The following is a 27,109-nucleotide window of genomic DNA, read 5'->3' as shown; positions in this document are numbered from 1 at the left end:
TTTGTTTATATTGTCGATTACATTGATGGATTTCCTTATATTAAACCATCCATGCATCCCAGGGATGATGACTACTTGGTCATGATGAATGATCATTTTGATGTGTTCTTGGATTTGGTTTGCAAGGATTTTGTTAAATATTTTTGCATCAATGTTCATAAGTGAGATTGGTCTGAAGTTCTCTTTCCTTGTAGGGTCTTTGTGTGGTTTAGGTACGAGAGTTATTGTAGACTCAAAAAATGAATTATGTAGTATTCCATCGAATTCTATCTTTTGTAATAATTTGGAGAGTATTGGTGTTATATCCCCAATAAATGTCTGATAAAATTCTGCACTGAACCTGTCTGTACCTGGCCTTTTTTTGTTTGGGAGGCTTTTGATGAATTCTTTTATTTCTTTAGGTGTTTTGGGATTATTTAGATGGTTGACTTGGTCCTGGTTTAACTTTAGGATCTTGTATCTGTCTAGGAATTAGACCATTTCCTCCAGACTTTCAAATTTAGTGTAGTATAATTTTTTGCAGTAGTATCTGATGATTTTTTGAAATTCCTCAGTTTCAGTTGTTATGTTGCCACTTCCCTTTCTTATTTTGTTAATATGTATACTCTCTCTTTGCCCTCTAGTTAGTATGGCTAGGGTTTTCAATCTTGTTGATTTTCTCAAAGAACCAACTCTTGATTTTCTTGATTTTTTCAATGGTTCTTTTTGTTTCTATTTGGTCTATTTCTACACTAATTTTTATTATTTCTTGCTGTCTACTCTTCTTGTGTATATCTACTTCCTTTTGTTCTAGGGCTTTTAGCTGTGCTGTGAGTTTGCTGATGTAAGCTCTCTCCGGTTTCTTTTTGAAAGCATTTAGGGCTATGAGTTTTCCTATCAGTACTGCTTTCATTGCATCCCATATTTTTGGGTATGTTGTGTTTTCGTTTTCATTGATTTCTAGGAAATCCTTAATTTCTTTCTTTATTTTTTCTTTGACCCTGCTATCGTTTAACAGAGCGTTGTTTAGTGTCCATGTGTATGTGGGTTTTTTGTTGTCTTTGTTGTTATTAAAGACCAGCAGTAGACCATGGTGATCTCAAAGAATGCATGGGAGTATTTCAATCTTCTTATAACGATTGAGGCTTGTTCTGCGTCCAATTATGTGGCCAATTTTCGAGAAGGTGCCATGGGGTGCTGAGAAGAAGGTGTATTCTTTTACTTTAGGATAATATGTTCTGTATATATCTGTTAATTCTAGTTTGTTCAAAGTTTCTGCTAGTTGCAGTGTCCTAGTTCTGTTTCTGTTTCCATGATCTGTCTATTGGTGAGAGTGGGGTATTAAAGTCTCCCACTATTATTGTGTGGGGTGAAATGTATTTTTTGAGCTTTAGTAGGGTTTCTTTTATGAATGTGGTTGCTTTATTATTTGGAGCATTTATGTTAAGGATTGAGAGTTCCTCCTGACAGATTTTCCCGGTAATGAGTAAAAAAAGTCCTTCCTTATCTTTTTTGATAACTTTTGGTTAAAAATTTACTTTATTTGATATTAGAATAGACACTCCAGCTTGCTTCTTGGGGCTGTTTGCTTGGAAGTTTTTTTTTTCCACCCTTTTACTCTGAGATAGTGTCTGTCTTTGTCTCTGAAATGAGTTTCCTGTATGCAGCAAAAGGCTGGATTTTGTTTATGTATCCAGTCTGATAGCCTATGTCTCTTTATCGGGGAGTTGAGTCCATTTATGTTAATAGATATCAAGAAATGGTTGTTTCTGTTTCCTGCTATTACTGCTTTTGTGGGTTGAGTTGTGTCTGTGTCATTTTCTCCTTTTGGTTTTCTTGTTTAGGAGTTTTCTTGTTTTTACTAGGCTGTATTTTCACTCATTGTATTGGGTTTTCCACCAATAATTCATTGTAGTGCTGGGTTTGTGGTCAGATATTGTGTAAATTTTGATTTGTCTTGAAATATCTTCATCTCTCCATCTATGGTGATTGATAGTTTTGTTGGGTATAGCAGCTTGGGCTGGCACTTGTACTCTCTTAGGGTGTGCATGATGTCTGTCCTGGCTCTTCTAGCTTTCATAGTCTCTGTTGGGAAATCGGGTGTGGTTCTGATCAGCCTGCCTTTATATGTTACCTGACCCTTTTCCCTTACTGCTTTTAGTATTCTTTCTTTGCTTTTGGCACTTAGTGTTTTGACTATTATGTGTCGGGAGATTTATGATGATGATGAATATTCAAACTTTTCTATGAGACCTCGTTGCTGTCAGCCAGTAAATGCTTTGTTCAAAAATGGGTGTTTTGGAAAGGTCTCAGAGCCTCTAAAACTTTGCTTTCTATAATATACTTCAGAGAAAATTTAGCCATATGCCAAGAGCCTTAAATAATCATAACCCATAACCTATATCATAACCTCAGAGTGGAAATAAGAAGAAAAGAGAAAGCTGAGCTATTCTCCCACTAGGATAAACATACATTTGCACAACTCTGAAAGATAGATTTTCCTAAGGATAAAGAAGAATTAATAAAATTCACATCACTGAACAATCTCAATAAAGAAGCTTAGATGAATTTAAAAGAAGAAACAGGAGTGTTGGTGAATTGAAACACATTATCTAGTTCCAAAGCAGCATAGAGTGACAAGACCCTTATCAGCATAGTCCAAACTAAACATCAAAGCAAATGTTAACCAAATACATTTAATTAGTGACTGTAAAATAAACAAATTAGAAAAAACATAAAGAAACAAAGAAGTAAAGAAACAAAACATGCAAGCAAGAAATTCATTAAGATTCCTTCACTGAGAGCTTATACCCTGCGTAGTGTTTCTTTGAGCTGGAAAAGGAAGACTGGAGAAGAAACAGTGCATTGTCTCTAGTCATAGGCATCATGCGTGGAAACTGATCATATCCTCTAGTTTTACACCATGATTGGCCATAATGATAGACACAAATCAATCTGAGATTCAACTGAGCAGATTTTTGCAGATCTCAAAATTTTGAGAAGGATGACGTTTAGTCTCTAATGACCTTTCAACCACCTTAGTGGAAGGCCAGGTGTGAGTCAGAATTGTATAAGACTGAAACTTGAAGTGTTCTATCTTGAGCTGACTAAAAATATAAGCAACTTTTTTTAGTGACTTACATTTGAAATGTCCCTATAAGGATGGCAGTTATGGTCTCTCATAGGACAAAGTCAGAATTTCATTAGAAATTTGTACTCCCCCAAACACAGATGTCAACTATTCTTACAGCCTCTCCAAGGCTTGGCAGATCATGAGTCTTTATGAAAAGAACACAGCATGTTTAAGCTTGTGGTGTGCTTTAGGGAGTGGTGGTCCAAGGTTAACGTGTTGCATATTAAACACCCTAAGGTATTTGTTGCTATAAAGATGGCTGCTTAAAACAGGCTGAATAAGAAATGAGAAAACAGTGGGTTAAACAGATGGCAAAGAATAGGATATCAGGAGGTGTTAAGAATTCCAAGCTAATTCTGCAAGAAATGTTTATATACTGAAGTGAAGGAAGAGATAAAATAAAAGATGCTGTTAAGATTCCAGATTACTAAACAAAATGAAAGACAACTTCTTGAACCAAAATACCATTAGATAAAATGCTGCTTAAGAGATGTTGATGACCATGTGTTTAGCTCTTGAGCATGGAAAACAGAACATTTCTTTCTAAATTTGTTAGGATACTTCATGCTTAAACAAATGGTGTCTTTGTATTGAAAATGGTAAGGGAAACATATAATAGTGCCAGAGTGTTTAAAGACAGCACAGACCATAGTGAAGCAAATGGAGGACGGGAAGATGTTTGCCATGGCCTGTAATTAGAAATAGCTCTCTTTGTCTAATCTAGAAGATAGCTGTTACTGCTGTGTATATAGATAGAAAAGGAGAAAGGCAAGAATATTTAAAACAGATGTGTGTGTGTGTGTGTGTGTGTGTGTGTGTGTGTGTGTGTGTGAGTGTGTGATACCTACAACACAAAACAAATTAAAATAAACTTTTGTTCTACGTTGTATATTTATTTTCTACAAAGGTCATGTTAAAATAATTGTCATTATGTGTTGGACATATATATGATTTGTGGGGTGTATATATGTCATTTGTAAAGTGTTTCCTGCAGTGTTAGGACCTGTGTTTGATACTTAGACTTCAGCTAAAAACTATTTAAAAATCAAATAGAAAGGTAACCTAAATACGGTGAACTGTGCTTTTAATCTAGGCTCTTGGAACATGTACATAAACATATTCCTAGCTATCCTATTCTACTAGGTTTCAAAAATATATTCACATGGTTTTATGTAAAAATTTTTTTAATGTCTGAAAAAACAGTACTGACAAAAATGTATAATTTTAAGAAAAAAATGTTTAAAATCTGTACATTTATCTTTGTTTTGTAAAATAAAGTCGTTTAAAAAAAAAACATGTGATTACTGAAGAAACACATCTGAGGTGGACGTCTGTCTAACACATGAACCTATATATTTATATATATGTACGTGTACCTATTTTCATTACATTCATATACACACTACTCTTATGTGAATAGGTTACAAGGACTCTGTGCTCTGTGGTGGATTGTGACTGTTTTTATATAAATTAGTTTGACGTGAAAGTTTGTCCCCATCTTTTTTTTTTTTTTTTTGTATTTTTTATGTTCTCTTATCCTTTTAGCAAATGAAACAAACTCATGAAAAGCAAAGCCCATACTGAACTCTGAATCTGCTGGTACCTTGATCTAGCATGCTAAAATGATTAGAATATTAGATAATATAATCTCTAAAAAAATAAGATAGTATAATACTGGTAAATATTAGTTTGCAAAAATGGTAGAAGGTAATTTATTAATTACTCAGTTTCAGATATCCTATCATAGATAAAAGGATGAGCTAAGAGAACCCTTCCTAAAGAAAAAAAGGACACATTAATGAATCATCCACATATCATCTTATAATTCACATGACACATAATCTAGTTCACAGTGATCTATCAGTTTACCCTCATTTTATTTATTTTCTCATCATTTAACATGTTTTTTAATTTTTGACTTGCATGGAAAGTATACCATTTTGTAGGTAAGTCCTGAATAATGTTTGTGTTTGTTTTTCTCTGTGTTCACATATGTATTCATGTGTGTGTGTGTGTGTGTGTGTGTGTGTGTAAAATTCGTAAGGATTAGACATACATTTTACACTGTAAATTTAAATTACAAAGCTTTAAGCATTTTAATTTTTCAACTCTGTCTCTGATTGTACCTCTTCTTTTCTCTCTCTGTATATTGTTCTCTTTTTCCACTTCACACACATCAGTTTGGCACTCAAGCCTTTGAATCATATATGGGGTCATCTCTAACTTTTGAGAACCTGTATAGCTATGAATACCAACAATGTCAATGATAATTTTTAACATCCTGTATTAGAACTTAAAGATATCCTTTAAAATTTTTGGATTTGGTTTTGTTCCCACTCCAAAGTTCACATTTGTATTTCATTTAGTGATTTATTTCTTCCACTTTTAAAAGTAAATACCTGTTATGTGCCCTATAATGACAGTCAAGAAGCAACAGAATGTGGAGAGCTACAGATATTATCTAAAAGAAAACAAATTGGCCAATTCGACCATGCATAGATTAAACAGCAATGTAGCTTTTACACTTCTACCAATAATATTTCCTTCAGGGCCAAAAGATAAGGCAATGAAATATTACGAAAACATGTTCAAGATTGTTGTAAAATAATCCCTTATCACCCAGTGTTTTTCCACTCTTATCCCCAAATATGCATAAACCACAGTTGTTATAGACTGTGATAATGATGCTTTTGCTAGAATATAAATCAATTTAACACTGGCTTACTCAATCTGAATATTTTTCTAATCACAAAGTGAATATAATTGTATGCATAGCTGTCACTGAGGCCTAAAGAAAGTATTACATTTTAGCAATGGTGGCATGCATAGATGGCCTGCCAGAATTACATTAAAGGTGAGAGTGCAGACTGGTCATTTTGTTGATGACAAATGAACACAGCTAAAAAGTATGTTGTGTATAAAAGTTCAGATGGATGAAATAAAACCAAGTAGAAATGTTGAGAATCAAAGTAGGAATTTAGCAGATGGACAAGTAAAGTTGAGAAAGAAATGCTATCCACAAGGACAATCTTAGCTGAAATGCATAGTATTCATTACCTGGTTACAGGAAACTAAGGGAGGATTTTTTGTTTGTTTGTTTACATTTATATGAGAAGCATTCCATCATGACTGGGAAGGAATAGCTATAAAGCAGGACTTAGTCTATGGTCAGAAAACAAGAGAGTTCAGATTTGTAGGTTAGCACCTTTTTCCTTTTTATGCTGTCCTGGACCACAATAGAGGCAATGCTAATCTTTCCTTATATGCTGGGTCTTCCCACTTAATGAACCTAAGCTAGAAAAGCTTTCCCCATAGGTGCATTTAGAAGTTTTTATTAATAACAGACTTATTTGTAATAGCCAGAAACTGAAAGCAATACAGATATCCATCGCCTAAAGAATGGATACATCATATGTATTTTATTTACACAGGAGAATACCATTTGACAATTAAAAATAAGGGCATCATGAATATCTCAGGCAAATGGATGGAACTAGAAAATATCACCTCAAGTGACGTAAGGTGCATGGCATGTACTCACTGATGAGTGGATATTGACCAAAAAGACAGGATACACACAATAGATCCCACAGACCCTAAGAAGTTCAACAAGAAGGAAGGCCTAAGGGAGGATGTTTCAAGCCCACATAGAAGAGAGAACAAAATCATCATGGGCTGCAGAGGAAATGAGGTATCTGGATGGGAAAGGGGAAGGAAAGAAAAAAAGGGAGGCAGGTTCAGGTATGAGGGAGAGAGGAGAGAGGTCCGAAGAGCCAGGAGAATGAATTGAAACATGCAGTTGAGGGGGGCAGAGGTAGGGAGAACCTCTATGAAGTCCTAGAAACTTGGGATATGGTACCTGATGGGGATGACATTAGCCAAAATGCCCAACAGTGGTGAGATGGAACTGACGAGACCACATCCAGTAGATAGACAAGACCCTCAGAGGAGGGACAGGAAGATCAACACATCCATAAATCTTTCTACACAAAATTATTCCTCTCTAAAATAATTGCAGGGCCAAAAAAGGAACAGAAACTGAAGGAATAGCAAATCAGTGGTTGGGCCAACTGAGAATCCATTGTATGAACAGGCACCAATCTCTGACTCTATTATTGATGGCATGTGCTTACAGGCAGAAGTCCAACATTTCTGTCTTCTGAGAGGCTCTACTAGCAGCTGACTGAGACAGATACAGATACTGCCAAACACTGGACTGAGGTCATGGACTCCTGTGGAAGGACTGAAGGAACTGAAAGAAATTGCAACCCCATAGGAAGGCCAACAGTGTTAACAAATTTGGAACAAACCCATGGTAGTTCCAAGAAACTGAGCTATTGACCGAAGAGCATACAACGGATTGTCTGAGGTTTCTGCCACATATGTAGAAGAAGGCTACCTTTTGTGACCTCAGTGGGAGAAGATGTGCCTAATCCTGTAGACACTTAATGCCCCAGAGTCAGGGAATACCTGGTGGGTATGGACATACTCTCAGGAGAAAAATGGAGGGGAAAGGGGAAAAAACTTTAAAAAGGGAGATTGGGAAGGAGCAACATTTAAGATATAAATCAAAAAATTAATTAAATGATTAAAAATGTTTATGTGTCAGGAGCCTCAAATCAGCTCATTTATGCTGCCTGGTTGGTGGCTTAATGTCTGAAAGGTTACACAGAGTCTGGGTTAGTTGAGACTTCTGGTCCTCCTCCTCAGTTTTTTTCCAGAATTTCCCCAATGCAATCACAGTGGTATCTAACTTGAGTCCAATGTTTGCATGTAAATATGTGCATTTTTCTCAGTCACCTGCTTGCTGAGCCTCTTAAAACACCATAGCATCAGTAATAGTGTCAGGCTATGGAGCCTGCCCTTGAGATGGATCCCAGGTTTGGCTGGTTACTGGACTGTCTGTTTTCAGTTTCCTTCACTTTTATTTTCCTGTAGTGATTTCAGACATGAAAACAGGTCAGCATTTTTGACTGTGTGATGGAAACCTTTTCCCTCCATTTGATGGGCTGTATTTCTACTGGAGTTGGACTCTGTGTGTTCCCTCTCCCCACTGTTGGACATCTATGGTCCCTCTCTTTGAGTCCTGAAAGTCTCTCACTTCCACAGTCTCTGAAACTTTCTAGAGGGACCCCCATCCCCTGAGGTGACATATTTCAACTCATTCTCCTGGTGCTCAGGGCTTCTTTCCTGTCTTCTCCCCATTCCCTTCCCCATCTCCTCTCTCACACAGGTCACTACCTTCCTCTGCTTCCTGTGATTATTTTCTTTTCCCTAACAAATGGGATTGAAGCATCTTCACTTGGGCCCTTCAGGTTAAATGTATTGACTTTTGTGGGTTGTATTCAGAAGACTTTTTGGTTTGGCTCAGTGGGAGAAGATGGAACTAACACTGGGGAAACTTGAGGTCCCATAGAGTGGATCAGCCAGGCAGTGGGTGGCTGTGGACATCCTCTTGGAGACAGGGGAGGAGTGATGGGATAAGGAACTGTATGGCAGGGTATTGGAAAAGGAGCAATGGCTGGACTGTAAAAACATAAAAGTAAAAATAAAAAAGTTTATTTCCATGATAATTCTAAATCATGTCAATTGATGATCAAAAAAATTGATTTTATCACATACTGTACAACACTGCACTCTGAAGATGGAAGCAACCATGTCTTATGGCTCTGTCATGATTTACCAGAAGTCAAGTTTCTATGAAACGTTTCTAAAGAAAAAAAATTTTTTTTTATAAAAAACCTAAAGGGTTGAGTTCTTATTTATAGGAGAATAAGTAATTCTGTGATAATTTTAGTTCTAAACTCAATACCATGATAATAAAAAATGAATATATTAAATCATTAGCCATACATTCCACAAGTAAATCTTTAAGTTTTACAGTTGTTTGTCAAAGAATTTCTTGTTTAAATTGTATTGCAGATGATATTTTAAAGCAAAGATTTACCCACATCCAAATATGCTTTAAAAGAGGCAATAACTAATTTTCAGAATAGTTATTAATATGTGGGATGATAAGTTACATTTTCAAAAAATAACAGTGTAAAACATTAGACCACCTCCATTTTCCCCAGTATTAAATATAAGACTGTTCCTGTACAATTTGATGCCATTCATAGTACATTATACAATTCATGAAATCTCATTGCATCTTTATGATTTACAGATAAGAAGAAGAAATGATCATATCAAAAACAAGATATAATTGGAGTACTAAGATATGATTTCATAGGAATTGTTTCATGAAAATTATATTCATGGAACAATAATTTTTCAGATCTCATGAAAATATGTTTGACTCCAAACAAACAAGCAAATAAACAAATTTTTAGAAGTTACAATGCTAATTAACTATCCAATACAATGAATATCATGACAGGTTTTGAAAAGCATTTGCAATCATTAATTTACTAATCCAGCATATTCTATAACACAGTCTACATACATTTGTCCTGTTATACACAGGTAACTGAAGTCTGTCTCCTTCATTTGAACAACTTCCCTTTGCAATATGAGGAAACTGTTATAGAAACTACAACCAAAATAAAAGAAATCTGAATTGCAAAGCCACTTTTCAACTGTGTTAGCTACATAACCCTCCCATTCCTATGGCTCAAGGAACATCATGTGCCAGGGCCTCTAAAGCCTAGACAAGCCATAGGATTAAGTATATTCCTGTGATGTTGTGTCTCATAGTACTAGCAGAAGCTGCTCACATAGTTTCATCAAAATGACAAATGTGAACTGAACCAAGCTGTTGCCAGGGAACAGCCAAACTGTACTGAGGAAAGTCTGTGAGACAAATTCGCACATGGTATGCACTCACTGATAAGTGGATATTAGCCCAAAAGATCAAAATACACAAGATACAATTCACAGACCACATGAAGTTCAAGAAGAAGGATAACCAAAGTGCAGATGCTTCAGTCCTTCTTAGAATGGGGAACAAAAATATTCTCAGAAAGAAATATGAGGACAAAGCTTGGAGCAGAAACTGAAGAAAAGACCCACCCTGGGATTCAGCCCTTACACAGATACCAAACGCAGATAATAGTGCTGATGCCAAGAAGTACATGCTGACAGAAACCTGATATAGCTGTCTCCTGAGAGGCTCTGCCAGAACACAACAAATACAGAGGCAGATGCTTGCAGTCAACCATAGAATTGAAAATGGGGTCCTTAATGGAGGATTTAGAGGAGAAATTGAAGGAGTTAAAGGGGTTTGCAACCCATAAGATCAACAATATAAACCAACCAGAGCTTCCACGGATTAAAACACTATCCAAAGAGTACAAGTGGACAGACCCATGGCTCCAGCTGCACTTGTAGCAGAGGATTCCTTGTTGGGCATACTGAGGCTTGATGCTGCAGTGTAGGAGAATGTCAAAGCAGAAAGGAAAGAGGGAGTGGGTGGGTAAACACACTCATAGAAGCAGGGGGAGGAGTGACAGTATATAGGATATGGCGGGGAATCTGGAAAAAGGGATAATATTTGAAATGTAAATAAAATATATCCAATAAAAAAAGAAAAGAAAGAAGGCTCAAAGAGGCATTGGGGAATTAAAAACCAATCCTGTAAGGTCAACTTTCTAGATTTTATGCAGATTGTATGCAAATTAAACATGGGTTTCTTTCTCACTTAAAGGAAAAAGAAAAAAAGAACTATAGGCAACTGAGTAAAACTAGAAGTAAAAAAAGTGGCCTTTCCCACGGAAACACACACCAATTGGTTTTCTACTGCCAAGCGGTCAGCCCTGAGAGCACACATGCAGGTAGCATTTTACAGACTGAACAGGTTATATTAAAGATATATATTCATATGCATATATGTGTAGCAGTAACTATTAGTATGAAATAGAAGCAATAAATTTTAAGGAGATTGGGAGGATTTTGAGGAAAGATAGGGAAGGAAATATTGTAATTAAATAATGTCATAAATTATAATGCCTTTTGATACAAATATTATTGAATTCTTATCTAATCAAATGTCTTATGAACAACTTCTTTGAGGCTTTGAATCTTAGACTCGCTGATAGATTTTGGTTTGTTTCATGGCATTCTATATCACAAATATCATGCAGAGCAAATGCCATTAATACAGAAAAACTGCTATAAAATGAAGGCTAGAAGGAAGATGCTAATGTCCTTTACTGACTGCAAACAATGATACTGTGCACACAGATGATACTAATTAATACTACACCTGTAAGCAGTTCTAGAGAAGCTAAATGGAAAAAGCTAATGGAGTAACTCCAAGATATGTAAGTAAAAAATAATCTATAGATGAATTCAGTTTAATAGAATGGATGGCATTAAATATTAAAGCATGCAGAAGGATGTAAGATTAATAAAAATTCTTTAGCAAAGCTTCTCATAGCAATGTGATACCTTAGACTCTGTAGTTTCAGAAGACAGATTGCAGAGGACACACAGTCATTCTGGCTGCATTTGCACTCACAGGTGGAGATCAATTGCAGTGTCAAGTAGTTATTTCATTCTTACTGCAGACAGTAATGAAAGAACAGGTTTAGCATCTGTGTCTGGATATTCAGAGCAGGAGTAAGCATCAGCTTCAGGGCAGTGTGGAGGCACACATGTTCCTTCAATTCTAACTGGCCACACAATCTGAAGAGTTTTTCAATTGTTTCTGCACTTGGATTTCTTTATTATAATTCATTCTTGGTGTATTTTTAATACACCAAAAATAATACTTTTAAATGATATTTATTTTAATTTAACTATAAAATCTGATTTTTAAAATCATGTACTGTTGACCACAGAATATTTGAAATGATTCTTTTAATGATCCAGTTTGCACAGCTACAAAGTTCAACTTCATTTCCCTTGATGTCTGTAAGTTTTAGAAATGTAATATAACGACATGTCAGAAAATGAAAACTGAATTTTCATCACTGGGAAGACACTTGGAAAGAGGAAGGGGAAATCCTCTTGTATCATAGAAATGTAACTAACCCACGTTGATGTTCCATGACTTTGGTATGAATGATAACCTGGAGAGTTTTTAGTTATCAACTCATATAAAGTGCTTATCTATAAAAACTCACTGTCACATAAATGCTTCCATATATAAATCTTGCATGTTTTTCCTATTTAACAGAATTTGTTCATTCAGGTTTTCATGAAAACCAACACATTTATTAGACTCAACTAATTGAAAGTTTATGTGGAAATTAAAACAAATCTAAATTACATGTTTAATTCTTTTATTTGTCTAATTTGTTAAATTCTTTTTACCATTTTCCCTTAATCCATATATTTAGGGTACATATATTTTATCAAAATAAAACTTCTGTTCCACCAAACATATTCATAACTGAATAAATGGAAACCATGACTTGGATCAATAGTGCTGAAGTTATTTACAGTCAAAATAAATGTAAATAAAAATGTATATGTAATCAGAAAATAAATATATTAATTTTAATATCCTCAAGCTATTCCTTGATAAAAGCATGATTCTATCAAGAAAGAGCAACACTTACTCTTCTTTCTTTCCTTCCTTCCTTTCTTTCTTTCTTTTATTCTTTCTCTTTCTTTCTTTCTTTCTTTCTTTCTTTTCTCTCTCCTCTCTCTCTCTCTCTCTCTCTCTCTCTCTCTCTCTCTCTCTCTCTCTCCCCACCCCCGTGGCCAACCATTCCTGATTTCTCTTTGTAGCTCTGGCTGTCCTAGACCTAATTCTGTAAACCAGGATAGTCTCAAGCTCAGAGGTCTGCTATCCATGCTCCCAATTGCTGGGATAAAAGACATTTCTAAATTATAGATGCAACAATGCCCAACTCAGAGTTTTCCAAAACAAATTTCTGACAGGAGTTACCTCACATTACAAGAATAAAAATTTTTATGTTTATTAAATTTAACCATAATTCTTCAGGTCCTGTGAGAGAGTTTATTATAATAACTGAATTATAAAATAGTAAGCAAGGCTATTCTACTGTGGAATTTATGTTTCAATAAGCCACAATGTTTTTATACTCCAGCCCAACTTTAGTAAACAACATTGCCTTTTTCTTAAAGCTTTAATTCTAGTTATACAATCAATTAAAGGAAAAAACACCGTTAACTTTATATGTAGATTTTCATGTCTAATAAAACTATGTGGATCAGAATCTACATCTTAAAAATGTTTCAGGGATCCTGGAACCCTGAGAACTCTCAGACACTGAGCTACCAACCAGGCAGCATACATTTCTTGGCACTTGCTGACACATGTACAGGAGAGACTTCCTGGCCTGAGCCCAGTGAGGGAAGATGCACCTATCCTTCAAGAGACTTGAGGGTCTAAGGAGTAGGAGGGAGGTCTGGTGGACCAGGGGAAGGTAGGAACATCCTCTTGGAGACTAGGGAGGAGGAATGGAATGAGGAACTGTCAGAAAGAAGACTGGGAGGGGGAAATAATTGGACTTTAAAAAAAGATCAAAGATAATAAAATAACATGCTTTACAAAAATGAATAAAACATATATGCAACCCACAAACATACACACAGTTGAGAAACTTTAGGAAAGCCTATTCTATACAGAGAATGTAAGGGGGCTTTTGCCAATGTCATGTCTAATTACAATAACTAATGAAGTCTTTTATCTCTATCAGGAAAATGCACTAAAATCATGAATTAGATTTAAATAGTCATTTCAAATGGAACTAAACATCACAGAGCATATATTACATAAGCTTGAAGGATGAATGTATATGAAAAAAGACAAGCTTTTCCTCTCTTCAAACAGAGGGCAACATATAATTTTAGCTATTATATGTGTGTGTGTGTGTGTGTGTGTGTGTGTGCTAATTATATATAATATTTAGCTTTTTTATATATGATAATTATATATGATATATATACTTAATATAATTACATGGTAATTTAGGAGCAAATTATGAAACACAGCCTGTCTATTCATGTGAACTTCTTCTATCATTAGATAAATTACTTATCTTCTTTTGGTAGGCTATGATTTCTTTAAGGGTAATTCCTCTAATTTGAAATGACTTATTACACAAAACAAGTTAGAATTTTGAGTTTACTAGCTTGTAGTATTTGCTGTTCAAACATAAAAGAAAATCAAATGCTATCTTAGCCAACATTGTACTGAATGTCACCTTGCGACCTGGAAATGTCATTGATCTTCAAAAATAAAAAATCAAAGGATGAAGGCACTTGAATGCTTCTACAGCCACATATTACTAGGTATTTGCTAATAAGCATCTTATGTAGTAGTAAGCAAATGAATATACGTTGAGATTCATCTGCCTGAACATGTGTGCTTCTGTTAAACAGAAAGTCACTTTAGTAACTGGTGCCCTCTGCATGACGAATATGTGCATGTAGAATATTTACAGATAGTAAAGCTGTCACCAGGTTAGTAACTCAAATACTGTAGAAACACTGTATCCCTGCAAGGATTCCAGGGATTGATAAGCAAAACTCTATTTGGTACAGATCAAGAGGGTTCTTTAGTATTTAGTATTCACTTATTATTTTCAAAATAGCAAACTGACTTTTTAACAACTCTAGACGTCTCGGAATATGTGTTTAATGGAGATGATCAATTCCCATTCTAGATTCGCATGTCTCAGTGTCATCCATCTCTGGCATGTCTTATAGCATCCTGAAGAAAGGTGATATAAAGTATGAGTGATATGTCTCATGTACAATTTTATCCTTTTTAGGCATAGAAGGGTAAACCCTTTAATACATTTTAAAACACATATTGGAAAAATCTGTTTTATTAGGAAGAAAAGTCCAGTGAAGACATGGAGGAACACATAACAGGCTGAATAAAGTGGTATTGGCATTCTAAACTTCCACATCAGCTTTTTTCTCTAATGATACAAGCAGGTCCAAGCCCTGAGGGAAAGTGACAGACTGTTGGTGAGACTTTTCATGACAAGGGCGGTGCATTTTCGAGAAGATAACAGAGAGGGCCTGGTCCCACTTCCTGTGCTTCTCTGTGAGGAAATATAAACAGCCAGATGACCACCTGTAAGCCAAGGAACAGACCCTTGTCAGATCCCACAAATATCTGCCAACACTTGATCCTTGGACTTCCCTCCCTCCAGCCTTGAAAGAAATAAATGTTCATTGCTTAAGCCACCCAGTTCATGGTAATTTTTTACAGCCACCGGAACTGATGAACTGACTGAGACACATTGTAATGCAATGAAATGAAATCGATGAAGAAGATTTATGTGTTTTCCTGGTCAGATTAAAAAAGTGTCCAAAGAGCACTGAAACAAACAGAAATAGTTCTAAGAAGTTAGCTAGCGTAGGAGAGGGAAGTACAGCGGGATTTGGTTGTTGTTGTTGATTTGTGTTGCTTTTGACTTTTTTAAATACTATAGTGCAGCATTTATTGAAACACTGGCCGATAACACCCAAAGCACACCTACTTCAAATTTGAATCTGGAAATAGAAGTGAAAAATCAAAAATAATGGAAATCCCAAGTTAAATTGTCAGTTATAGCAAGAGTTGATTTCAATGGCTTTGCAATAACTAGTCTTTTTTTTTTTTTTTTTCAAAAATACACACTCCATTTGAGAAGTCTTCATAGACGGGGATTATTTAAATGTATTGCTGAAAGCAAACTGCACTGATCTAAATAAACTATTATCTTCTCATTATTTCCCTGATGTGTCAGTCTTCATCAGGGAGACGAATGGTAGAAAACATGCCTAAGATTCGGTGCTACATTATCTGTCACTACAAGACTGATTAGGTGTTGATCACTGCTGAATATGAACCAAAATACACAAACATCGAATGATTTCTAGAGAGGTATATTTAGGCAGTTTATGCAAGAATGCATTTGGGTATTGTAGTATTATGGGTAATATTGCAACAACCCTGATTAAAAGGTTAGTGTTTTCCTACTGCTATCCTCCTCTAAGATAAAATGAAAGGATTATTTAGATATAGAGATAAACCTTGCAGAAAACACCCCAAGAAAGCATATAGGAATCTTATACTAAAGGTACCCATAGTCCTTGGAGGGAGAGTCAGGAAAATGTACCCATTTTGCATTGGTCCTCCTAACCACCTACAAGTATGGCTGTAATCTGGGGGTCTGAAAAGGGTTTTCTGATTTCCTGTGGGAATAATTGACTAACAGTGTGAGTAGTTATTGTCTGTTTACTATTTTAGCACTTATTGGAAGAAAGGAAAAATATACTGAGGCTCAGGCAACAAAGCAGTATGTGCCCAAAGATTAAGTTTTGTTATTAAATATATATATGTTCTTATTGAAGGTACAAAATTAAATTTTGCTCTACATTGTTTATTTGCATAGAGAAAGGGCTTTTTCATATGTTGCACTGTGAGTTTGCTTGAAGGGCTAAAGTTGGAAACGTAATAGGTCGCGTTTGGTCGAAGCCCCGAGGACAGGTGACTGTCAACCCGCAGGTGCTGCCTGAACTCCTGATTGCAAATCCACTTTGCCTAGATGCACCACAGTGGGGCAGAGCCCTAAACCCCACCTCCACAGTTGAGAGTGACATAGACTCTAGCCAGATCAGCCACTCCCTAAGTCCCTCCCCTGCACACACATCCCCCCCCTCCACACACACATACACACAGGTAGCATTAGAAAAACAATGATAGCCAATCTTAGAGGCAAACATATGGAAATCTGGTGGTTCATTCCCAGGCTGTTTAAAAAGAATAGAACAAAGGAGAGAGGCAGGCAAAAATAAAGACACACATTGAAACTTTCTCCTTTGTGGTCCTGACTCCTTTGTCCTCCAAGAAGGCTTTATCCCAGAGCCTTATAACATGCCCTGCGCTTTTCTAACAAGCAAGCAAGGGTTTCTGGCCCTAGCCAGCAGGGCTATAATCTGACCTGCCTGAGTCTTGGCCTGCCAAAGTTCACAGGCCTAGCTGCACCCTGCTGGGATTAGGTCCCCTGCCTCCCAGTCTGAACTCCTGTGGGTCAGGCAGAGCATGCACCAGAAGCGGCCTTGCCAGGGACCTGAAGTGTGAGGAGCTACCTTCCTCCAGAGGAGCAGAGCAGGACCCTCTCGACACCAGACCGATAAAGTACAACACTGAATATTTAAAAACACAACCTCGCTACAGATACGCATTTCCCAGGTCCAATTGTAATTATAGTGAGATGATTAGAGGAAAGAATGTTATGTTCTTGGATTAACAATGAGTAATTATAGCAGTGCTTCTACCTCTAGCATAATATTCAAAGTCATTCATTTAATTCTGAGGAATTTTTTATTATTTTGTTTGGTTAATCTACTACACAGAGAATATGGGAGAAACAGAGCCCTAGGTACTTAGAAAATTGCCAGATTTTAGCTCTTAAAAATATTGAATTATTGTCCTCAGTAATAAGTCATCATAAGTTCATATTTGTGAAGAACTTAGAAAATAATTCAATTAATATGTATTATTGCCACCGGCCATTCATCTGTTTCTAGAATTTAACTTTTATGATCACAGAAAATCATGGGGGTCCTGTATGCAATTTGTAACTGCTATAAAATTCAGATAATAAAAATTGCTTATTATTTTGAAATGTCAGGGAAAATGGCTTATTGTTGCAATTCCTCTGAGCACCTTAACATTTCAGGCTTCAACCATTCCCTCATATAACTGTAAAGCATTTTCTCTTACACGTAAAAACATTCAAGCTCTGTTGGAGTTTCTAGTAGGACAGAAGTAGAAAGAAACTACCTGCTACCATCACATTATTTACCATGAAAAATAAGAGCATCACAGAGACTCATAGCACTAATCAGCTATGCATAAAACCAACAGCCTGAACTTGCCTGTCTGAAACTGTACATGGGTCTCAGGTATCAGCCAAGTGTTTTCAAATGAATTTAAGGCCTACTAGGAGCTGGGAGCAAATAGAGAATGAAGTTTATAAACACAGTGTCACATTGTCTTAATATCATCAATTCATATGTGTCATTCTCTATTCTCTGTTTTGTCTTATATAATTTCAAGTACAAACATTTTAAACTATCATTACATAGTTTTGAAACATGCACTTGAAAAACCACTTTCAGCATAACAAATATAATTTGCTATTTACTCCTACTGGCTATCAAAAATGCTAGTAGCCCATATAATTTCTTGTCTTAATATTAATCATAGTAAATAATATTAACAACTTAACATTAGATACTTCTATAAATAACTATTTCATTGACCCTCTCTTTATGATTTTGATCCTGGTTTCAGTATGAAAGTTATTATTTGAAATCATTCACAAAATCTAACAGGCAAAAGAAAATCAAAACAGATTTAACATACTGAAGAATGAAAATGTTTATGCTAAGGCTGACAATTGAATAAGAGCTACTTATTAAGAGTTATTGAACTGAACTACTATACACACACACATATATATATAATGTAGATTAAATAGACAACATGCATAGCAGATAGAATTGAGAAGAAAAATTCTATGGACTGTATTAATACAAGAGAGGATGTACTTCAATTATTTAAATTGTATGCTATGAAAGGTTGTGCTACAACTTTCTTTTCCATATCATGAAGGTAAATATTAATAATATAAATTCATAGTCTATTTCTATTATGATGTAACTACTGAATTTAAGTGTTCCTCATAATGAGACAAAAATAAAAGACTACATAATTAGTATGAAGAAAAACTGTTGAGCAGACACAATTCAATAAGACTAAACAATATAACAATAATGCCATGTTTTCAGCATCACGACAAGAAGTCATTTGATCTTACACTTGACTTTCTTATTTTTGTTCTTTGAAGCAAGAACCTGAAACCTGACCCATAACTGTTCCTGTTTAAAAGAACTGTACGGATGAGAATGGAGAAAATCATGAGGAGAAGAATGTCCAGTCACAGGCCCAAAATAGAATCCACCTCAAGGAGTTGCCTGAAGGCCTGACGCTATCACTGAGCCTATGCAGCACACACAACAAAGGGCTTATCATGGCAGCCCTCTGAAAAACCCAAGAAGCTGCTGAAAGTGTCAGATGCAGATATTTGTACCCAACCAATCAACAGAAGCTGTTGACCCTTGTGCTCGAAAAACTGCAAGAAGCTGAGTAAAGGTCGACTCTGTAGGAGATCCAGCAGTTTCAATTAGATCCTGGAGATCTCTCAGACACTGAATCACCAACCAGGCATCATACACAAGCTGATATGAGGACCCCCAACACATATACAGCAGAGGAATGCAGGTCTTGTTCAGTCAGAGAAGCCATCTCTCCAGCCCATTTGGCATTGTTTTACATTTGAATCTCTCTGGATCTGTATTGTTGGCATTAGTTTTTGTTTGAGTCTCTCTGGTTTTGTTAAATCTTGGACACCTCCCTCATTTAAACATTCCCTAGATGCCCCTCTGCCAAAAAGGTTAATAGAATGACCAATGCAGAAAATATTTTTAATATTTGCTTTCCCATAATATTGCTTACAAGGTGAGGTCTGACTATATGTGAAGAGCTGCCTTACTTTCATTAAATGCTAAATGTAATTAGCCTAAATCATAAGACTAACACTGTAAAAAAAAAAAAAAAAGTCTTTACCTGGAGAACCAACTCTTCTGACTTATCCATTTGAAAATCCAATTCTAATTCAAACTTTGTCAGTTCTGCTTGTGTGACTTTTGACAGGCCTCAGACATGCTAGGAATCAATTTGCATTTGATTTTTTCCATCTACTAAAGATTTCTCAAATATTCATGTTTCATTTTCTTATATTACTTAAGTTGGCTATGCTTACTAAGGTCATTCACTTGTAATCAACATATTACCTAATCCAGTACATTTTATTCTTGCTACATTAATTTTCTCCAAGGGGATTATTATTATTGGCCATAAAATTAGATGCTAAAAGGATATTTTCTTTGTGGCTTTAATTACTGTTTTCTTAGAGCACTGACAAGCAACTTGTACACAGTATACATATTTTTATTACAAGAATGGTATCTCATTTTCTACATTAATAAAAGGCTATTCACTATTTAATTTTTTTATTAATCTTAAAATGGTTCCTCAAGATATCCTTCATTACAATAGCAGCCAACATAAGCCAATATCAAATTGTACCCCAGAAGCCAGTCTAGACTAAATGTTGACAGGCTCTTCCTGTGGATATCCATTGTAGGCAGCTAGCTATAGCTACTATGAGTTCATGATTACAGTGGCTATGTAATGCCAAAATATAATCCCATAAGCCTTCTATTCACTATCAAACTGTTATATTCTTTATTCCCCTTGTTCTCTAATGCTCACTATGTCTTCAGGTGGGTGATATCGATGTTCTATTTTGAACTGATCACTCAGCATGCACTTATTCTCTGAAGGTTGTTTTGCTGAATCTAATAGACATAATTGGTAAGAAGGTTTTAAAGTGATTCTAAGAACTTTTTTTTCTCACCATTTTTGAAGTAGTCAACAGTAGCACTCTGACAGGTAGAAGCAGAGAAAAGTTACTGTACCTTTGAGGATCATTAGGGTCCTCAGCCCTACAACATTAACAGTTTCTCGGATGAAATGAAATTATAACTCTTGGCTCTTTGCTGAGGCAGGTATTAAAGCACTCATTGTGGGGTCATGAAGATTTGACAGTCCTTTAGAATTCTTTCTACCAGGTCGTAAGTGTTTTCTTGGGGCCAACTCAAATATTATATTTCATGTTCTGTTTATTGTTTTTTTTCCTGTGCTGGAATCTTTGGATCTGCACCAATATCTCTTGAATCATTAAGTGGATACTGTCAAGTGTATCTAGGTAATAATTGTTTTTATTGGAACAAAGTATGAGACTATTTTGTTTCAGAAAGATATCTAATAATGCGAACAATGACCAAAGCTTATATGGTTCAGCCACACACTGGCATCTCTGTCCTTACAGAATCATGATCTCTTCATATGAAATGAACAGGAAATTCCAGGTGCCTAATTCTGTATATCTGTGCTAAGCAGATACACGCCTGTGAATGTTCTGCAGTCTCAACTGAAGACAGTTTCTTCTCCCATGAAGCATAAATTTTCAGTGCATTAGGTTGGAAAGCCAGACCTTAGGGGTCATCATCAACTGGTATAGTGTCTCTGTAAAATGGTATGTATAATCTTTAACTCTTAAACTGTGTAGGTGTACATATGGTGTTTATGGGATCCTAAATTTGTAGGTGCAAGCCTCTGTTTAAGGTCAGTTCTGCTGACCAAGATGGAATATGTTCAGTTGCTGATCCCACCACCTGTACTCTTCTGTTGCCATTGCTACCATCATCCTCTACTGGTTCTTTCAATGTGGTCCCCAGTCACTGGGTACTAAAGAAAAGAGTCAAGGAAGGCTACCTAAGAGTTTTCATTGGACCTGATGTAACAGAAGGTACCACAGGGGGAGTAAAGCAATTCAACTCATAGAGTAGGCCTCAGTGTGTGTGTGTGTGTGTGTGTGTGTGTGTGTGTGTGTGTGTATGTGTGTGTGTGTGTGTGTGTGTGTGTGTGTGTGTGTGGACTATTTAGAGAAATTATAGTCATTTGTTTAGCTATCCACAGCCATTTATTTTAAATGGGTAACACCTATTAAGACTTGAATTTCAATCACGTAGGCCCTTAGAACCAATCAGAGTAGCATATCTGTTGGATGTAATATTTCCCTTCTAACCAGGATAGAAATGGTACAGTAAAATTTCTGACTTCCAAAAGTCTAATAAAAACTCCTTTGTCAACAGTTATATGGCACTGTGACTTTATGAATCAAGGCAATATGCTGAATTCCTTGGCATATGTTTCTGAAGGTACTGATGGTGTGCTAAAGATGGCTGCTGATGGAAACGGGTAACCTTGACACTTTCCAGAAGGATTCTTCTTTTACTCATGGTAAGCAACAAGAGAAGGTTCAACAGCTGCTTTTTAGGGAGTCAAATTATTCAATTCCAAATACTTTCCCTAACTAAATAAATAACAAAAAGAATGCTTAAAATAAATGTGAGTGTCAATACATTTTCATTGAAAGCAATGAAAATTTTTATTTCAAGAAGGTTTAATTCCTGCCTGGTATTCAGGGAGGATCTCCTTTATCAGAAAAATAAAAGCCTGGACTATATATTATTAGATATATAAATTAAGGTTCTAACTAATAAATAGATATGGCAATCAACTCATTAAAATCTAATTCCAGTGTTTCTCTTTTGCTGATGCTTGTGGATCTAGATGTAGAACTCTCAGCTACTTCTTTAGTACCTTGTCTGCCTGTGTATTGCCCTGCTTCCCACTATGATGATAATGGATAAAGCCTCTGAAATTGTAAGCAAGTCCCCAACTAAATGCTTTCTTTTAAAAGAGTTACTGTTGCCTTGGTGCCTTTTCATAGTAGTAGAACATTGACTAACTTATTTGTGAAAATTTTTAAGTGAGCATATTTAGTAAGATATATAGAAATGAATAGTAACTTAGATTTATATATTAAATGCATCTTATTTTTATATAAAACAGGTAAGTTATTCTACAATATGAAAACCTGCAAATTGTGATCTTTGCATACTTAAATTGTACTTGTTCTTAGTACTTTTTCTTGTTGTTGTGGTGGTTGATGTTGTTGTTGTTTAACAGGGTGTCACTGTGTAGCCACTGCTATATTGGAACTCATGATGTAGAGCAGGATGACTTCTAAATCATAGTGATCCACCTGTATCTGTCTCTGCTTCCTGAGTGATTGTATAAAAGAAGTGAACCACCACACTGAGCACCATGAGCTTACGTTTATGGTATAGCCTGTCAGTAGAATTGGAAATCACTTTTTTCTAAGATGCAAATCAAATAAACACACAGGTTTTATGTATCTGTGTATATGTGTGTGTATGTACATTTCTAATAATAATTGATAATTTATTTCAAGAAAAATATCTGCATCAAATATAGCATTGACATTTTTTAATGTATACTGGAACTCAAAACACTTTTAGAAGGAATGATCTAACTCACAAAAACAAATAATGGGAGATATGACAAAGGTACTAGAAGAAAGAAACACTTTTTGTCTATTTGTAAAATTAGTAGATTATTAGCTGGTTGGTAACTTGAAGTGAACAAGCCTATGGAACATTAACATTCATTGCTCTTTATAACAGCAAAACTGAAATTACCAATCAATATAAGGATGACCATTATAAATCTTAAGAATGAATTGCTAAGAAATTAAAGTATAATTGTCTTTTGTCTTCAACCCCATGAAAGCAGTAATAGTAAAATCAATGTGAGGAATTCTATTGTAAATTGCTTAGACCTATAACCACCTAATCCACCCTTTATATACTCAATCATGTATTTCTGGACAAGAGGAATGGCCTCATTATTATTAGTGCAAAATTTGTTTGGACTGAATTTTTTCCTCCACCAAATTGTTCTGTTAAAACCATGGTCTTTAATGTGACTAATACATGAGAAAGTGATCTTTAAATATGTATCTAAAGTTAACTAAGGTCATAATCAATTGCTGTGACTGAGAAATGATTGATATTTTTATTAAAAGATGAAAAATATATACTGAAGAAGAAAGCTGGTAGAGAAGTGAAGAAAAAAAAAAAAAAACAACAACAAGTGCCAACAACTATGGTGACAGGTTCATAGAAGAAACGACTTAGGCTAACAATTTAATCTTTGATATTCATTATCTAAATCTCTGAATCAATAGATTTCTATTGCCCAAACTATCCATGCTGTGGTATTATAGAGTAGTATAGTTCAGTGAAAGAAAGCAGATTTTTCTGTTACTTATAGATTTGTGAAAGAAACTAAACAAAATATTTCACTGGGTTTTAAAACATATTCCACAGCACAACATGCATAGTATTGTTTCAATCAGTACATCAACACAATTCAAAATCTGATATTTACAAGATGTTCACCATGTCAAGAATATTGGTAGAGTTTAATATATTTACCACTCCACTGAAATTTTATTGTGCCAGTTTTTTTAATATTAGGAAATAAAGAGTTGCAAATAATTTTCGATCATAATAAATGGTCACAGTGTTGTCTTGAAATATCTACAACACTTCCCAAAACTTTTTTTAAGAACTTAAAAGCAGTTTAACAACAGTAAGAAAATAATCACCAACTTATTTCATTTAAAACTGTAGACACACAGTTACAAAATGCAGTTTCTTTGATAAAATTTGTTTTATGTTACCTTGTCTTGTGTTAAGCAATTTGGTAAGCAATTGCAAGGGTAGAGACAGATGTGAAGAGATAGAGAGATGGGTGAAATTGGAATGCATGACTTAAAATTAATGAAGAATCAATAAACAACTGGAGCAACATAGGTAAGGTTTCTATTGGTGCATCAAAATATCAAAAACTATAAGGAAGTTGGAGAGGAAAGGGTTTATTTTGCTTACACTTTCAAATCATAACCCATCATTGGAGGAAGTCATGACAGGAACTCAAGCAGGGATGGAACTTTGAGGCATGAGCATATGCAAAGGTCAGGGGGGAGAGTTGCTTTCCTGCCTGTTTACCCAGGCTTCCTTAGCAGGCCTTCTGATAGAACCCAGAGTTATCAGTGCAGGGATGACAGCACCCACAATGGGATCAACCCTCCTTCATTGACCAATAAATGAGAAAATGCCCTACAGCTGGATCTCATGAAGGCATTTCATCAACTGAAGTTTCTTCTCTCTGGTGACTAGCTTATGTCAAGCTGACATACAACACCAACTAGTACATGTGGGCAACATCCTACTCTTCCTAACCTTTTTCTAATAAAAAAATACTTTTCTATTTCATTTAGCACAGTCAGATACTTGTTTTATTTAAGGCAATTTAATTTATTTAATTCTTCACATTTAAACAACTTTATGGACATTTTTAAAATGTATTCTTCTCTCACATATTTCCTCCAATGGCTGTTTCCATTTCTTCTTTTTCATAGTTTTTACTTCAAACCTCACGTTTCCATTGGCTCTACCACCACCCCTTTACTTTCCCTCAGAAGTGCAGGCTTTCCAGGGACATCAACTCAACATGGCAGAATAAGCTACAGTAAGTCCAGGCAAATATACTTTTATCAAGGATGAATGATGAATGAGGCAACCCAGTCAGAGAAAAGAAATCTCAAAGTCAGAGATAGTACCCCTTTCCACTATGAGTAATTCTTTAAGAACATTAAAGAAAACAGCCAAAACATATATGCAGAGGACATAGGTCAGAAACATACAGGCTTGCTATCTCTGTTAGCTTACTTGTGTCCTTCCTGATCAGCTGATTCTTTGGGTTGTATTCATGTTTTCTTCATCACTCTGGATCCTCTAATCCTTTCTCTCCCTCACTTTCAGAACTCCTCTAGTTCTACCTGTTTTGCTGTGGGGAGTCTGTATCTGCTCTCATAAGTTGCCTGATGAAGTTCTCACCAATGGTAGAGAAATTTTAATACAGCATGGCTGCTCTGGCCCAAGATCACATCTAAAGATATGATTTCACTGGAATGTAGACAAGACATACCTTTGATCTACTCACTCGATTACACACATGACATTAGTACAAATTTCAAACCCTCTGGTTAGAATATTGAAATGACTTTAATACACACTTATAATCCCAGATGATGTCTTCTAACTGAGGGAAAGAATGAGGGAAAGAATGAGTGAAAAATCAGACAAAATTTTGACAGAATAAGTCAAAGATATGTTGGGCCCAACCCTCATTAGAACAAACAGGATAGAGAAGCTTCTAAAAAACACAGGGAGGATAGAGAGAAGAATTTAGTTCAGATCACTTCAGTTCTAGTCATGTTGAGAATGTAGAATTCAGAGGTAGTCTTTTATTTTCTTTTTTCTTACTTTTTTATTGGATATTCTATCAATTTACATTTCAGATGTTTTCCCCTTCTACGAATTCCAACTCCCCTCCCCTCCCATTGCCTCCATGAAGGTGCTCCTTCTTCCCACCACCTGCTTACCCCTAAACACCTTGGCATTCCCCTACATTGGGAAAAAGAGCATCACTAGACCAAAGGCCTCTCCTGCCATTGATGCTAGAGAATGATATCCTCTGCTGCATATGCACCCGGGGCCATAGTTCTCTCCAAGAAAACTATTTGGTTGGTATTTTAGTCTCCGAGAGCTGTGGTGGTTTTGGTTAGTTAATAATTTTGTTCTTCCCATGGGGTTGCAGATTCTTTCAGCTTCTTCAGTCCTTTCTTTAGCTCCTTCTTTGGAGTCCCCATTTTGAGTTAAAACGTTTGCTGAAATCATTCTCCTCTGTATCAGTATGACTGAGGCAGAGCTTCTGAGGTGGAATCCATATTAGATTCTTGCCAATAAACACTAATTGGCATCAACAAGAGTGCTTGGGTTTAGTGGCTGCATGTGCATGTGAGGCAGTCTCTGGATGATCTTTCTTTCAAATCTCTGCTTCTGTATTTGCCCCATTATTTCTTTCCATGAGGTTTTTTGTTCTCCATTCTAAGAAGGACTGAGGCATCCACCTTCAGGTTTTACTTTCTTTGAGCTTCATAAGTTATGTGAATTGTTTCTTAGGTATTTTGAGATTTTTGGGCTAGTACCCTCTTATCAGTGAGGGCATACCATGATGGTTCTTTGTTACTGGGTTAACTGACTCAGGATGATAGTTGCAACATCAATCCGTTTGCCTAGGAATTTCATGAAGTTATTGTTTTTAATAGCTGGAGGAATATCTTTTCTGGTACAATCTTTTTTTTTTTTTTATTCTGTAGGCTTCTTGTATGTTCTTGGGTACCTCTTTCTTGGGGTTAGGAAATTTTTCTTCTATAATTTTGTTGAAAATATTTACTAGGCCTTTTAGTTGGGAGTCTTTGTTCTCTTCTACACCCATTATCATTTAGGTTTGGTCTTCTCCTTGTATCCTGGATTTCCTGGATATTTTGGGCTTAGGAGCTTTTTTTTATTTTTACATTTTCTCTAATTGTTGTATCAATGCTTTGTATGTTATCTTCATCCCCTGAGATCATCTCTTGTATTCTGTTGTTGATGCTTGTGCCTACGACCTTT

Source organism: Micromys minutus (assembly GCF_963924665.1).
Source record: "Micromys minutus genome assembly, chromosome: 7".
NCBI lineage: Eukaryota > Metazoa > Chordata > Mammalia > Rodentia > Muridae > Micromys > Micromys minutus.
Note: the sequence above shows the minus strand (reverse complement) of the source record.